The sequence below is a fragment of the Dermacentor andersoni genome, chromosome 2 (genome assembly GCF_023375885.2).
Source record: "Dermacentor andersoni chromosome 2, qqDerAnde1_hic_scaffold, whole genome shotgun sequence".
In the NCBI taxonomy this organism is placed as follows: Eukaryota; Metazoa; Arthropoda; class Arachnida; order Ixodida; family Ixodidae; genus Dermacentor; species Dermacentor andersoni.
Genome location: NC_092815.1, coordinates 221,488,916 through 221,505,288, shown reverse-complemented (window position 1 = coordinate 221,505,288; position 16,373 = coordinate 221,488,916). Strand labels below are relative to the sequence as shown.

At 46.0% G+C, this 16,373-nt stretch overlaps 1 protein-coding gene across 4 annotated transcripts in view; it reads left to right on the top strand.

The window, feature by feature from the left end:
* The window catches only part of LOC126539993 (tRNA-queuosine alpha-mannosyltransferase), a 121,623-nt gene that overhangs the window by 84,234 nt on the left and 21,016 nt on the right, over positions 1 to 16,373 (top strand). The window lies entirely within an intron of this gene.

The following is a 16,373-nucleotide window of genomic DNA, read 5'->3' as shown; positions in this document are numbered from 1 at the left end:
TGTGTCAAAAGCTTTAGAGTGATATAGAAAGATGGCATCGGTTTGAATGTTATCAAGATTAACGTGGAGATCATTAAGGAAGATAGCTAGTTATGTTTCACATGAAAGCCCTTTACGAAAACCATGTTAAGAAGGATAAAAGAAGTTTACAGAGTCTAAAAAAGTTCATAATATGCCAGTATATGACATGTTCCATGATTTTGCAAGGAACGCTAGTTAATGAAATGGGGCGGTAGTTTATGGGGGAGTTTTTGTTACCTGCTTTGACTACTGGAACGACCTTTCCCAGTTTCCAATCACCGGTAAGGCACCTGTAGACAATGATTGCGAGAACAACAGAGTGAAACATGCCGCGGATATATGCTTAGTATTCATTAGGATCCTCGGGTTAATTTTGTCCACACCAGAAGAACTACATAATAAATTCTTTTTTTAATGATTGATAGTATACCATCTATCGAAAATACAATGGGTGGAATATGCGATGTTATGCTAGTAGGTAGAGGAAAGTCTGGAGTGGTAGTTTCTTTTGTACACACGGAAAGAAATGCTGTGTTGAATATATCAGTGTACTCGGCGTCCGTGACGGTGTCGCCTGCTGTCGGTGTCGGTGATGGTGTCGCTGATAGTACGAGGTTCTTGGGGATTTAAAATGCACCAGAATTGCGTCAGAAATGCGCCGAGGATTTCGAGTTAGTAGCTGGGGTAGGTCGTCGTTATAAAAAAGATTTTTTAGCAGTGGTGAACGGCACTGAGGTAGACGTTCTCTGCCATGTAGTATTTTGACCATGCCTCGGTGTTTCTAAGACGCGTGGCTAGCTGGAAGCGACATTTCTTTTGGTTTTCAAGTTTTTTGGAGCTCTGGTGAACCATGGCTTATTTTGATTGGTGTGCATAGTTATTCTTAATATGTGTTTGTTTATGAGTAAATTAATTTTGTTTGTAAATAGTGTCCAGTTTTCTTAAGGTGAGTGCATGTGGAATAATGTCCCAAAGGTTGAAAAGAAGTCATCTAACTCTTAATTAATAGCTTTGTAGTTCCCTTTATCATATAGGCATATAGTTTTGTTGGATTTTTTGTTGTCGCATGGATTGAAAGGTGAAGGTGGCATGAATTACTTTGTGATCGCTTACCTCACGGAGGTAAGTTATGAATCATAGACTGTCAGGATGGCTGCTTAGTATAAGGTCAAGTATATTAGATGTGTCTTTTGTAACATGCGTAGGCTCTAGCACAAGTTGAGTTAGACTGAAATTAAGACACACATTAACAAATTCTTTAGCAGCATAATTCCCTATGATTGAAGCACTATTGTTAGTCCAGTTGATTTGCGGAAAATTAAAGTCACCAGAAAGCAGGATCTCTGCATTAGGGTGTTTTTCACTAAGTTTGCTCAAGATGTTATTAAGTTTATGCGAAAAATCAGGAGTGTTATGTGGTGGTCTCTAACAAACGCCCAAGAGAACAGTCTGCGGTGAAGCACGGCAGATTAGCTGTTATTTCCAAGTCAGTCTCAATGGTTACAAGGGAGCACGATAAATGATGATGCATGGCGATTAGCACACTACCACCTCGTGAGATTTCGCAGTCTTTTCAGCATAGGCGGAAATTCTGCAAGTCAGCAAGAACCTTGATATCGGTAATATTGACGCGAAATAAGTTTGCACGTGATGACGCGGCACCCTTAAGGCAAGAACGACGAAGTTCGTGGTTGCGCGCGCGCTCTCCGAGGACCAGCCATCGCTAAAGGCAGACTTTTTTTTTCCAATCTGTCGGTGGTAGAACTGTTCTAGTTGTAATAGCTGTATGACATTTCTGGTGGAAGTGCGGGGTACGGTCGATGTTAAGATCTCCGGAGCATACCTCAGACCTAAGCCTGGCGAGTAGTTCAACCGAGCTTACCCCTGTGCACGTACGTGCCAGCCGACGTCTCCAGGAACTCTAGCCACAGCACGGTTTGCTACCCGAACGAACTAGAATGACGAACCAACCACCTCCTGCCACTCCTGCAGCATCGCACGTTGTCGTCAACCACATCCGGACGCCGAATCTGTTCCACGGAAGTGCTTCAGAGGACGCCGACGACTGGCTTGACCATTTTGACCGGGTTGCCAACCTCAACAGCTGGAACCATGAGCGTAAGCTACGCTACATGTACTTCGCTCGTGAGGATTCCGCGAAAACATGGTTTGAGAACCACGAGGCGACACTGACGTCATGGGAAGAATTTCGTCGGCAGTTCCTCAATGCCTTCGCCAGGGCGGACAGGAAGGAGAGGGCAAAGTTAGCGTTGGAGGCAAGAATTCAACGCCCGAACGAGCGAGTGACGGCGCATGTAGAAGACATGAATCGGCTTTTCAGACGTGCGGACCCTTCTATGACTGAAACAAAGAAGGTGCGCCATCTCGTGCGCGGCGTCAAAGAGGAAATCTTTGCTGGCCTCATTCGAAATCCGACGACGACACTTGCAGAGTTCCATGACGAAGCCACTACTATGGAAAAGGCCCTTCAACAGCGGTCCAGGCAAAACAACCGCGACGCCATGATTTCAAGGGAGCTCGGTAACGACATTGGCGCCTTGCAAGAACTCATCAGGGCAGTCGTCAAGGAGGAACTGCAGAAGATGCGGACGACCACTGCCCCTGTGGGACAACTTTCCATTGCGGAAATGGTGCACGCCAAGGTCCGACAGGCCGTCCATATTCCTGGACAGTACGAGGCAACACAGCAGGGACCGCACGCCGAAATGAGTTACACTGAAGCAGTACACCGTCCGCCACCCTCAAGTGCGTGCAGCATGGTACACCCCACTCAACAAATGGACGTAAGCTTCAGGCCGCCTCGCAGCCCACCGCACATCGCCGAAGCAAGGACTAGGAAGAGCGACGTCCGGCGCACCACAGACTACAAGCCCCTTTGTTTTCATTTTGGCGAAGTTGGACACATCTACAGAATGTGTCGTTATCGTCATGTGGGGCTCCGTGGATTCTCGCCGAATGCACCTCGTCCACGACCTGGTGAGTGGTCGCCGGAAATAGAGAGTTTCATCGCGAATCATCGCAATGTTGATCAGCGATGGCAAAAGCCCCGCTCATCGTCTCCTGCTCGTTACAGGTCACCATCACCAAGCCAAGCCTTTACTCGTGGCGCTCTGAGACGCCGCTCGGCTAGCACAGTGGGTCGGGAAAACTGAGTTCAGCGACCTCCGGAGGTGCGGCCGCTGACGACGACCGTACGGAAGTTCCTCCACTACGACAACAACGACGAAAACAGAACGACGCAGACCTACAGACAGAGTCACACACCTTACGAGAGGTAGTAACGTCGAACATTCCCATCACCATAGACGACGAAGAAATAACAGCGTTAATCGACACTGGAGCGGACACCTCAGTTATGAGCATGGACCTTGCCTGCAAGCTGAAGAAAGTTTCTACCGAGTGGACTGGGTCGCAGATTCGCACTGCAGGAGGCCATCTGCTAACCCCGGTAGGAAGATGCACAGCGCGAGTGCGCATTCGTGGGTTTACGTACCTCGGGGATTTCGTTATCCTCCCAAGCTGTCACGGATCGATGACGCTTTGGACCGTCTGCGTCATGGTCAGTTCTTTACTTTGTTAGACCAAGGTCAGGCTACTGGCAAATCGAAGTGGACGAGCGTGACCATGAAAAAACTGCCTTCGTGACTCCCGATGGGCTGTACGAATTTAAAGTGCTGCCTTTCGGTCTCTGTTCCGCTCCTGCTATGTTCCAACGAATGATGGACACTGTACTCGTTGGACTAAAGTGGCAGACCTGTCTAGTGTACCTAGACGACGTTGGTGTGTTTTCCAGCACGTTCAATGATCATCCCGCCCGGCTACGAAGTGTCCTTACCGCAATATGCAAGGCCAGCCTCACCATCAAGCCTGAAAAATGTTACTGTGGCTTCCAGGAACTCAAGTTTCTAGGCCACGTGGTCAGCTCTCAAGGGGTACGACCAGACCCAGAAAAACTCACTGCCGTTGCCGAGTTTCCTCGTCCTAAAGACAAAAAGGCTGTTCAGCGGTTCCTGGGCCTCTGCGCTTACTACCGTCGTTTCGTTGAAGGCTTCTCAAGGATTGCTGAACCGCTCACGAGACTGACGCGACAAGATGTGCCCTTTGCGTGGACGGAAGACCAAGAGCAGGCCTTCACCGAATGCATAAACGCCTTCAATCCGCTCCAGTGCTGGCGCATTTTGATGACACCGCGACAACTGTTCCTTCTCGTCGTTCCGACGGCACTGCGCGAGGAAGTTTTACAGGCGTGTCACGACGATCCCTGTGCCGGCCACTTAGGCTTCGCGAGGACATTAGCGCGCATACGGCAAAAATACTATTGGCCACACCTATTTTCGTCGGTTAAGCGCTATGTGCGAACGGGCCGTGACTGTCAGAGGCGTAAAGTTCCACCCGTCAATCCTGCCGGCATCTTTCAGCCTTTGGATCCGCCTCCGGCGCCGTTCCAGTAAGTGGGAATGGACCTTCTTGGGCCGTTCCCCACGTCATCCTTGCAAAATAAGCGGATAATCGTGGCAACTGACTATTTAACTCGCTATGCGGAGACGAAAGCTGTGCCGCGGGGAACTGCTGCTGAAGTCACCAGCTTCTTCGTCCACAACATCGTGCTTCGCTACAGTGCACCCGCTGTACTCATTACTGACCGCGGTGCAGCGTTTACAGCGGAGTTATTGCAACAAGTCGTCACACTGACGCACACCGACCACCGAAAGACCACAGCCTATCACCCCAAACTAACAGCTTAACAGAGCGCCTAAACAGAACATTAGCCGACATGCTCTCCATGTACATTGATGTGGAACACAAAACATCGGATTAAATTTTGCCATACGTCACGTTTGCTTACAATACCGCTGTGCAGGAGACCACCGAGTTTACACCATTCGAGCTTGTTTACGGACGTCGCCTTACAACCCCCTTAGACGCCATGTGGTAGACCACGGAACCACAAGGAATGACAACACTGAAGATTTCGTCGAGAAAGCTGAGGAAGCTCGCCAGCTTGCTCGGAATCGCGTCCACACCCAGCAGAATACCGACGGCTACCGTTACAACCAGACCCGACGGAATGTCCAGTACTTACCAGGCGACCACGTGTGGGTATGGACACCTATCCGACACCGTGGGCTCTCAGAGATGTTGTTGCACCGCTATTTTGGCCCCTATGAAGTTGTATGCCGCCTCAGTGATGTGAACTACAAGGTGGTGCCCCAAAGCTCTGATCCTGGTTCGAACCTATGCCGTCCCCGTGCTGAAGTCGTCCACGTAGTACGGATGAAGTCGTACTACGCACGCGAGGGATAAGCAACCCTCACAAGCCGCTTCAGCATTGTGTACATTCCTGTATGGGTTTTTTTTGTCTTTTCAGGTTGCTTGCCCATAGTGCGTTCCCGCTGCCCTTGAAGCGACCGGGCTGGTCACTTTTGAGAGGGGAGCAATGACGCGAAATAAGTTTGCACGTGATGACATGGTACCCTTAAGGCGAGAACGACGAAGTTCATGGTTGCGCGCACGCTCTCCGAGGACCAGCCATCGCTAAAGGCAGACGTTTTTTTTTGCCAATCTGTCGGTGGTAAACTGCTTTAGTTGTAATAGCTGGGTGACAATATCGTCAGTCAGCCAGGTTTCAGTTATTATGAGCAAATTACTGTTAGACGACAACATGATGTTAGACAAAATATCGCACTTAGGAAGGAAGCTGCGTGCGTTGGCAAAGATTACGGAAAAGCAAAGGTTAGCTCATGTCGATACCATAGGGCAAGGGGCTTTCCTGCATCAAGTTGGCTGCTATTGCAATTCTCTCACACTCTGTGTTTGTTCTTCAAAAACATAGCACTTATTGCCCATGAACAGAGTTTTAAAGCGCAGGGAGTAAGGTGCCAATTGGCTTTTTGCAAATGCAGCAAGGTGTCTGCAGGCAAATTGAACAGGACTTGTAAAATCCTCGCCAACGCTGAAGTTTGTTCCTTTAAATTTGCAGCCGTTAGAAAGAACAAGATCTTTTGTTTTATGAAAGGTGAACTTCACTATTATGGAGCGGTTACGATTAGCTGCAGGATTGCCCAAGCGGTGCATGCGCTCGATTTCTTTCGGGTCAAGCGTGATGCTCATATGTTTGCGACAGTGGTCGATGATTACATCCTCCAATTGCGCGAACAACTCTGACCCTGAAGACTCATCAATACCATAAAAAATGAGATTGTTGCTCCGAGAATGGTTCTTGGCATCATCAAGATGCGCTTCCAGCCTCTGTATTGTATGTGCTGCACGGGCAGCATCACTCTTCCTATATCAGTACGCAAGGGGGCTAGGTTTTGGTAGTGGGTCTCCAGGTTAGTCATGTGCACGCTCAGATCGGATATTGCTTTGTCAGTTGTTGGTAACTGAGACTTGAGGCATTGAATCTCGGTGATCAGTCGGAATGGACCTGTGGATAGGCTCTTAAGTTCTTTTAGTGCGGCTTGACTATCAGGTCCAGGGTTAGTTTCGATGTCACCCGCCAACAACAATAAAGTGCGAATAACATCACAACACTGGAAAGGCAGCAATGTGGGCCTGGCAGCTGCAGGAGAAAGTAATTACTTGAACGCTTTGTAAAAAGACTGCATGATTTACTAACCTGCATGAAGAACATCAGCGGATTAGCGTGGTGTGTTGAAGCACAGCAGCCGGGCCCACAAAATGCCTCCGTCCACGCCTGCTCTTTTATAGCTGATGGGCGAATTGGTATCGGTGGCGGTGAGTATTAAGGTCGCAAGTTAAGTGATTCTGTTGGGTACAGTGATGCTGCCAGGCACAAGAACGGTGTCAACGGTCTGGAAGTGATACTGGCATCCATGGGGTGGTAGAAGACAGTTCTATTGTAGTCGACGTGCTAAGCAGGATGCGGTTGGGGGACATCTGGAGAAACCGTAGCCAGGGAAGGGAGCAGAAGGTGGACGATCGTGTGAAGTGACACCTGCATGACGAACATTGGCAGATTAGCTTGCTGTGTTGAAGCACAGCAGCCGGGCCCACGTATTCTGCATACAAGGATGTAGCTCTTCCAGGGCACTGCAGCAAGGTTTTTAAAAACCTTGCTTTGCCGCACCAACCAGTGTTGCCATTACAAGTGACAAAAGTTGTTCCACACTGTACAATATAGCATAATAAAAAGAATTTAGTGTATCATTATTATCCAAGTGAGCCTTTTCGTGAAATATGTGGCATTAAAAAGCAACAAATCTTTTGTAAGGATCAACAGCCTCTACTGCACTTGAAGCTGCACTGATGCAAAGCAATGCTCAGCCACCCTTGTACTCACCTTCAGTATAAGCAGCAGTATTGTTCTGCACCATTAGTTGGCACCACTGTAGTCATGAGGCCTTTTTTTGTTGTTCTAGTGAGAGCATCTCTATTAATGTCTATTCAGCCAGTAGTCATTGCGATGCTTTTCAGTAAACATGAAGAGTGCAATAAATTTCAGGAAGGATAAGGCAGGTGAAGAGCCCTACTGCATATTCGCGAGAACATTGTTTACCAGCGGGCAGGTTTATTTGCCACATTTAAAAAGTATTGCAGGGCCCCTTTAAAAATTTGATTTCTAATGGGTAATGACTACAGTGACGGGGCCCGGTACTTTAACATCTGCACTACAGTGATGGGGCCCGGCACTTTAACATCAGCACTACAGTGACGGGGCCTGTCACCTTAACAACAACAGTGTAGCGACGGGGCCGTCACTATAACGATATCGGTATTGGGGGCGAGGGCTTACAGAGTCGCCATCTGTCAGAAGCGCCTCACTTGCGTAGTCGGAGGGATAACGCGGTGCGCTCCGCATAGGTTTGGCTATCGGCACCAAATAAACCTACTACGCCGGAGCTCTCCTGGACATTTTTACAAGTACTCTCGAAATGACAGTAGCATCTTACCTTTAAAATAATAATCTTGGACAAACAGAACGCACAGAATGGTTTACAGACGCTATCTATTTACCTACTACATACGGTAAGCGACTGCGCGCGGTCACCACGATCGATTCCCCTGAACTGGTTTCTTGCGTTAAAGGTAGCAATCGCTGAGAGAAAACTATGTGAAATATGTTCTTATAGTGGGACGTCTGTGTAACCAAATGGGGCATCACAGAATGAAGCTTCAATGCAGCGATCGCACAGGTTGCAGTGACCGACTGCGCGTCTGCATGCATGTCCGCGCACAATGTTTCGCTTTCACTGCGAGAGCGTTTTTGCACCGTGCCGTGAGCTTTATGCCACAGTATATGAGCATTTGACCGTACGCAAGCAACCATTGTTGCATGTACACTATCAGAGCTGTTCAAAAATAATTTCGTTATGGCTAGGGACTTCGACGTCTATACGGCGACTTGTGCTGTGCCGTCGCGATGATTCAGTGTTTTCTTTTTCTTTTCTTCTAAAGTCTTCGAAGCTTCAATATCATTATTTCTCAAGTAGCATCGCACTGGATGCTTATCGGTCTTCTAAGCGAGCAATTACCCATCGCTTCTTTTTCTTAATCCAGTACAGTATTCATTGTCTGGTGCTACGCAAGCTTCAACATATGCCATGCCTTTTTTCTTAGTGCGCTTTGTGCCGTTCCCTTTTATTCCAGTAAACTTTCTTTCTTTCTTTCTTTCTTTATTATCATCATCATAGGTGTTACAGTGCATATGCAAAAGACTGTTGGACCCAATAGCCACAGGCTAGTGGATGGGTCTGGATGCGAAATATAATACACATTCGGTACAAGCATAGGGCGATCAATGCAGAGGATGAATGCAACACATTACATTAGCAGATTAAAAACAAAAAAAAATAATTCTTTTACAGCATGCATAAAAATTATCACCACTTACATAAATTATCAAACCATCAAGACCCCGCAGGGGCATCTGCGTCAGCAGGCGTTTGGTGTGTTGCGACACCACGTACCCGAGCACACGAGGGTTGGACCCTCCCGCGTGTAGTCGTGCGCGGCTTAGCCGTGTCCAGGGAAAAGGGGATCCTGGGAGTTGAGTCAATGCCGGGTGCTTGGACCTTTACGGCCCCCCAGCAGCGGCAACACACTCCTTTGGCCTCTGCTTCGCGTAGACGGCACCTCCGGCCTGACCCGACCGGGGGAAATCGGCAGTCGCCTTTTCCTGTCCTCCCCTATATCTTTCACTTTCCTGTCTCCTTTCTCACAACTCTCCTGTCTCCTCATCTCTTCTTGCATTTTCCCTTTTTTCCTGGGTGGCTAGGGTTAACCTTGTGTGGCGAGCTGTCCTGAGTTCAGCCATATTTGGTTATAGTTGCGCTGTACAGCTGGCGTGGCCAGGACTTGCTTACAAGTTCCTCTCCCGTCCCCTTGTAGGGCTCCATGGTGGGTGGCTGGCACCGCGGCCGAATTATACGTTTTTCCCATGGCACCTCCTCTCTCCAAACCAGATCGCCCTCAGAAAAGAGGGCGCACCGATGTCACTGCTGATTTTTTCCAAACAACCAAAGAAGTCTTCCCTAAGTATCACGTGATACACAGTGAAATGCCAGAAAAACCGGCTAGAAAGATATCTCCGTTCTCAGTTGCAAGATGTCTGAAAGAAGCCATAGGCAGTAGCTATAAAGTAACAAAGCTTGCTAGCGGTGACCTACTGCTAGAAATCCAAAGCAAAGCTCAAGTGTGCAAACTTGCTAATATCTTGTCGTTTGAAGACATCCCCATCTCAATTTCAACCCACAGATCGCTGAACACAGTGCATGGGGTGATTTCTGAAATTGATTTTCTGGATCTCTCCGAAGAAGAAATGTTAAATGGTCTTTCCGAACAAAATGTGAGCAATGTTCAGAGAATTAAGATAAGAAAAGAGAACAAAGAGTTACCTACCAAGCACCTAATTTTGACTTTCACCTGCTGCACACTTCCAGAGACAATTGAAGTTGGGTATACGAAAGTTGCAGTTCGCCCATACATACCGAACCCTCGACGTTGCTTTAACTGTCAGAGATTTGGCCACGGCTCCCAGAGTTGCCGTGGGCGCAAAACCTGCGCGAAATGCGCATCCAAAGACCATACTTCCGAAATGTGCGAAGCAGCACCTCGCTGTGCGAACTGTGAAGGAGACCATGCTGCATACTCCAGATCTTGTCCCTCATGGAAGAGAGAAAAAGAAATTATTACATTGAAAACAATTGAGAACATTTCATTCAAAGAGGCTAGAAACCGCATCCTAGTTAAAAACAAGTTTTCACTCAAACCGAACATGAACTTCGCCGATGTGGTACGACAGGGCGATCCACCACACCGGCCTCCGGCACCTGCCCAGACCACACATAGTGAGGCTGGGACGGAGCCATCCTCGCCCCCGGTGGTAGCAGCTCACGCTGCTCCACCAGCCGCAAAGCAGGCTATGCCATCCCTCGAGTTGGCAAGCCTCAAGGCCTCTGCCCACGAGGGGAGGTCTGAAAAAAGTGCCGACGTGCAGTCTGCACGACCCTCCAGCGCCTCTGATGAGGTGATGGAGACGAGCCAGGGTGGTTCCGTGCCGTCAACGTCACAGGGACGGCAGAACTCCTTGGACACTGCGTATAAAGAAAACCCCCGAATCACGGGGCGAAAACCAATTAAACGTATCCCAACTCCACACACAAAAATCAATATGGCGTTCCTAATACACTGAAATTGCAGAGGACTCCTAAATAATTTTAGCGATATAAAAGAGATCATACATTCTTTCTCTCCTGTAGCAATGTGCCTACAGGAAACGAACTTAGGTCCTCAGCATACAAGTGTACTGAAGAAATATAAAGTCTTTCGCCGTGACCGAGAGCAGGCAAACAGGCTCTCAGGAGGGGTAGCCATCATTGTACAAAGTGGCATTGCAGCTCGTGAAGTAAAAATAAAAACTAAATTTGAAGCTGTGGCAGCCACTTTGCTCTCTTACAAAACGATTATGGTGTGCTCTGTGTATTTAGAACCACACCTAAAAATAGCCCTTCATGAGTTAGAGGACCTGTTCCAACAATTACCAGAACCCTATCTGGTAGTTGGGGATTTTAATGCGCATTCCGGTTTTTGGGGAAGCGAGAAAACAGACATAAGAGGCCAAATTATAGAAAATTTCATTTTGAGCAATAATGTTTGTTTGTTGAATTCTGGCAAATCAACATACTGCTCCCCAAGCTCAGGAAAGATGAGCTGTATCGATTTATCTTTTAGTTCACCTTGTATTTTTAACGATTTTAAATGGGACGTCATAGATAACCTATATGGAAGCGATCATCTACCAGTCATAATCACTCTTCCATCCTCACCTGCAATCATTCCAAACAAACCACGACGATGGAAGCTCCAAGCAGCTGACTGGACACTGTTTAGAGAAAAGGCCAATCTAGATGAAGTCTTTTCTGAAGACCTTAGTGTCGATGATCTAAATGAAAAATTCACAACCTGTATTTTAGCCGCTGCCCGTTTAGCTATCCCCCAGACTTCAGGAGTGGTGAGACAAAATCACAAGGTGTGGTGGACTCGGGAATGCAAAGAAGCAAAGCGAAAACAAAATAAAGCCTGGGGTGTCCTTCGCCGATATCCAACTCAGGACAACCTCCTAATCTTTAAAAAGGCACGAGCTAAAGCACGATACGTCCGCCGTAATGCCGAAAAGACGTCATGGCAAGCATACGTTTCATCAATAAATAGCACAGTCACATCAAAAAAAATGTGGGAGCAGGTACGTAAGCTCCATGGTAGCTACTCCCCATTTACAATTCCTCTCCTGACAACCCCTGGCATCCAAACAAGTATAGAGGAACAGGCCAACATATTAGGAGAACATTTCGCTGCAGTCTCTAGTTCTTCACACTACACCGAGTCATTTTTAAAATATAAAAACGTGGCTGAAAAGCAAAGGCTTCCGATTAGTGGCAGCATAAATGAGCCGTATAATAGTTTAATCACTCATCAAGAAATCACTAGAGTACTGTCTGCAGGGAAACAAACTGCACCAGGGCCTGATGAAATTCACTATGAAATGCTGGCACATCTTTCCGAATCAGCTATAAATGTACTTCTGCATTTTTTTTAACAAGATACTGTTACAAGGGAAAATACCGGAGGCCTGGAAAAATGCTATTATTGTACCCTTTTTGAAAACCGGAAAGCCACCGACATCTCCCGGTAGTTACAGGCCAATAGCCCTTACCAGCTGTCTGGCGAAATCTTTCGAAAGCATTCTGAATATTAGATTGATGTTTATTTTAGACTCCCGTGAACTACTTGACATCCATCAGTGTGGTTTTAAAAAAACGTGCTCTACAACTGATCACCTCATTCGACTTGAAAACACAATCCGAGAGGCATTCATCCATAGACAACACTGCCCTGCCGTTTTCTTCGATCTAGACAAGGCTTATGATACTACTTGGAGGTATGGCATTCTCCGCGACCTAGCAGACCTGGGTATTCGCGGCAGGATGTTAAATTGCCTGCGTGACTTTTTGTCCAACCGTTCCTTCCATGTGCGTCTCGGTTCAACTCTCTCAAGGAAGTTCAGTCAGGAAAATGGGGTACCACAAGGTTGTATCTTAAGCACTACCCTCTTTATTGTAAAAATGAACTCCCTAGCACAAATAATTCCGAAATCCATTATGTATTCAGTTTACGTTGATGATCTCCAGATTGCTTGCACATCATCAAACACAGCAACATGCGAGAGGCAACTACAGTTAACAATAAACAAACTATCAGCATGGGCAGATAAAAATGGATTCCAGTTTTCCCCACAGAAAATAGTAGCTGTTATGTTCTCGCTGAAACGAGGTTTACAGCCTGATCCCACCTTACACCTTAATGAAACCCAACTCCCAGTAAAAAACGAGCACAAATTCCTTGGCATTACATTTGACAAAAAGCTCACTTTCCTACCCCACATAAACACTTTGAAAAACAAGGCCTCTAGAGCACTGAACATACTTAAAGTCCTTTCACGGAAACGCTGGGGCTCTGATAGGGCATGCCTTTTACAAATATACCGCTCCGTCATACGGCCGTCCTTGGACTATGGGTGTATAGTGTATGGGTCTGCCAGATCATCTTATTTGCAACGATTGGACCCAGTACACAATTTAGCTTTACGCTTGTCAACTGGTGCCTACAGGACGTCGCCAATAACCAGTTTGTATGTAGAAACTAACGAACCCCCTCTTGCCGACAGAAGAAGCATGCTGACATGCTCATATGTTCTAAAAATCCGTTCCTTGCCAAAACATATATGTTACCCAATAGTTAACAAATCCCCATCTAGAATATTATTTACAAACAAACCCCAGGCTATCAGACCACTCCTTCTCCGTTTTGAAGAGAAATTACAAGAGTTAGATGTAACGGACACACTGCCTAATATTGCCCAGAAACCCAAACCGCTGCCACCATGGTACTGCTTGCCTTCTGTTTCTGACTTTGCATTAACACGATTTCAGAAAAACCTAACGCCGCAGGAACATATATTACAAGAATATTTAGCACTAAAAGAAAAATATGCGGAATATAGAGCATTTTACACCGATGGTTCCAAAGCTGCACACTACGTGGGATGTGCTGTGATACAGGATAGCTGGGAAAAAATCGTACGGCTGCCGCAATGTGCATCAATTCTCACTGCAGAGGGTCATGCAATTTCCATGGCAGTGGAAAGAATACTCCATGAAAACATTGAAAACAGCATCATTTATACAGACTCACTAAGCATACTTACAGCCCTTCAGCCTAGGAATGCAGTTCTGCCAATAATCGGTGACATCCTACATAACATAACAGGAGCCATGAGGCGGGGACAAAACATCAAATTTTGTTGGGTGCCGAGCCACGTAGGAATCTGTGGAAATGAGAAAGCAGACAAGAGTGCAGCTAAAGCTCGAAAGAAGGCAATAAAAAACATAAGAATCCCTTACAGAGATTGCATGAAATTAGTGTGCCATAAACTGAAAGAAAAATGGCAGTCCGCATGGAACAATCAAACGAACAATAAGCTACGCCTTGTTAAACCCATCATAGAAGAGCGGAAGTCATGTTCACACCAAGAACGTTTTATTGAAGTTGTCTTATGTCGCCTCCGCATTGGACACACACACACTACCCATAACTACTTGCTGACAAAAAAAGACAAGCCAGTTTGTGAGAAATGCGGAGACGAACTTACAGTGACCCACATTTTACTCTCCTGCAGACAACTTGAGACATTAAGAAAAAAATATTTTAAGCCATTTTACAGCGAACGTATTCCTTTTCATCCTTCACTGATTTTAAGTGAATATGCGCTGGTTGGGACAATTCATGTATTTAGCTTTTTAAAAGAAGCCGGTTTTCTTGAAAAATTGTAAAGCGTGACCTTGTTCTCTTTTACATCCAGTGACACACCTCATCCACCTTCTCATGTCTGAGAAGAAGGCTGAGGTGTTTATTTAATTTGTTGGAATCCTCGGGGTCCTCTATCAGAAAAGGACCTTCTGAGGTTACCCAGCTTTTTCCTACATTATACCTTGCGATTGGCGCATGATAGCCTTAGTTGCTTATGCGCCATTAAACTCAACATCAACATCAACATCAACAAACCGTCAAGAAAAGAATGCCAAGCAAGAATACAGGCACCAAATCAGTGTTTTATAGCTAATAAATATGGTTGTAGTGCTTTGCCGAAATTTTAGGCTTTTTTTGGAGGGTATGTTGTTCCATGTCTCCAAAGGGACACAAGATTGGTGAAAAAGAAATTGAAGTCGCCCCTGAGAAAGTTCCTTCAGCAGTTCTGGACGACAGAGTTGAGATAGGTGAAATCTGGAACTATTTCACCGAGGATGGGTGGGCCGCGCTCACTGCGACAATTACTCAGAAGCGTAATCGTAGTTTTTGGACATGTAGTGCATGTTGGCAAAGGGTTCATGATAACGCCATTGGGTAGGACGCGTGCCTGAAGTGGCTGCACTTTAAATGTGTGTCTGTCACATCAACGCCAAAAAGTAAGGTGTGATTTTGTCGGAATTGTGTGAAATTTTCGAAATTATGCAAAGTTTTCTCAATATGGGCGTATTCAGATTACGCTAATCAAAGTCCCATTACCATTTCTTTGTTTTCTATAGAATCTTATATGTGATGGGCGAATATGTTGACACAAAGGAATAATTCTTAGCTCTGCATGAAACGCTCTAGTTTTCTGGGGAAAACATTTTATATGACAAGAAATGGAGCATGCTATTTTTGCGATTTCGTAATGTTCCAAGTCTGGGGCCCTCCTGCATGCACAATTTCTTTTGTCATGCTTGAGTATTTTCTCATGTAAGGCTAACAACTGGTATTGTTTCAAACACTAACCCACATTTCTTTTGTTGTCTTCTTATTCTGGGAAAAATTCCAAAACGTTTCTTCACGAGCCACGCGCTAGCCACTTTTCAGCCCAACCTTCACGCAAGATGTTCCGAGATTTGATCACTGGTCGCTGAGAAAATATTCATGCGCAACAAGAATGTATCGTGCATGCAGGGGGGCCCCAAACATAGAACTTAGCGAAATCGCAAAAACGCTCTTCTCCACCTTTTGTCATATACGATCATGGTCATGGGACCTCGATTACCGTTCTTATATCAACATGTCCATATATATGTTCGTATTTTCGTCATATGTCAATGTGGGGAAAGAGCCGGACCCCGTCTCTGTAGTGCAGATGTTAAAGTGCCTGGCCCCATCACTGTAGTGTAGATGTTAAAGTACCGGGCCCGTCGCTGAAGTCACTACCTTTCTAATGTGTAAGGATAATATACACTTGAATTAGGAAGGAACAGCACCAACTAAGATGACGAACGACACAGGACAAGTGCCGTTCTCCCTCTCGTGACCGTCTTAGTTGACGCTGTTCCTTCCTAATTCAAGTATGCACTATCTATCCCAAATGAATGTGTTCCTGAAGTAATATACACTTGCCAAGGATAAGGTGCAGACCCTTTGTTCTGACACTTTGGTGTATCTCAAAACTCTAGTTACCTAAGAAATGCTTCTAAATTATTATTTCGTAAGAACATGGGTTTCGTGTTGTAATACTATCTTTATTTATTTATTCTCAATACACATAATATAATACACATTCGGTACAAGCATAGGGGGATCAATGCAGAGGATGAATGCAACACATTACATTAGCAGATTAAAAACAAAAAAAAAATTTTTTTACGGCATGCATAAAAATTATCACCAGTTATGGCAGTTGTTGTAACTGCCAGTCCCATCAGGGACTGGCAGTTACAACAGTTACATTTGTTGGATATTATAAAGCATAGCTGGGTGCTTGATATTACAGGTCATGAAACATTGAA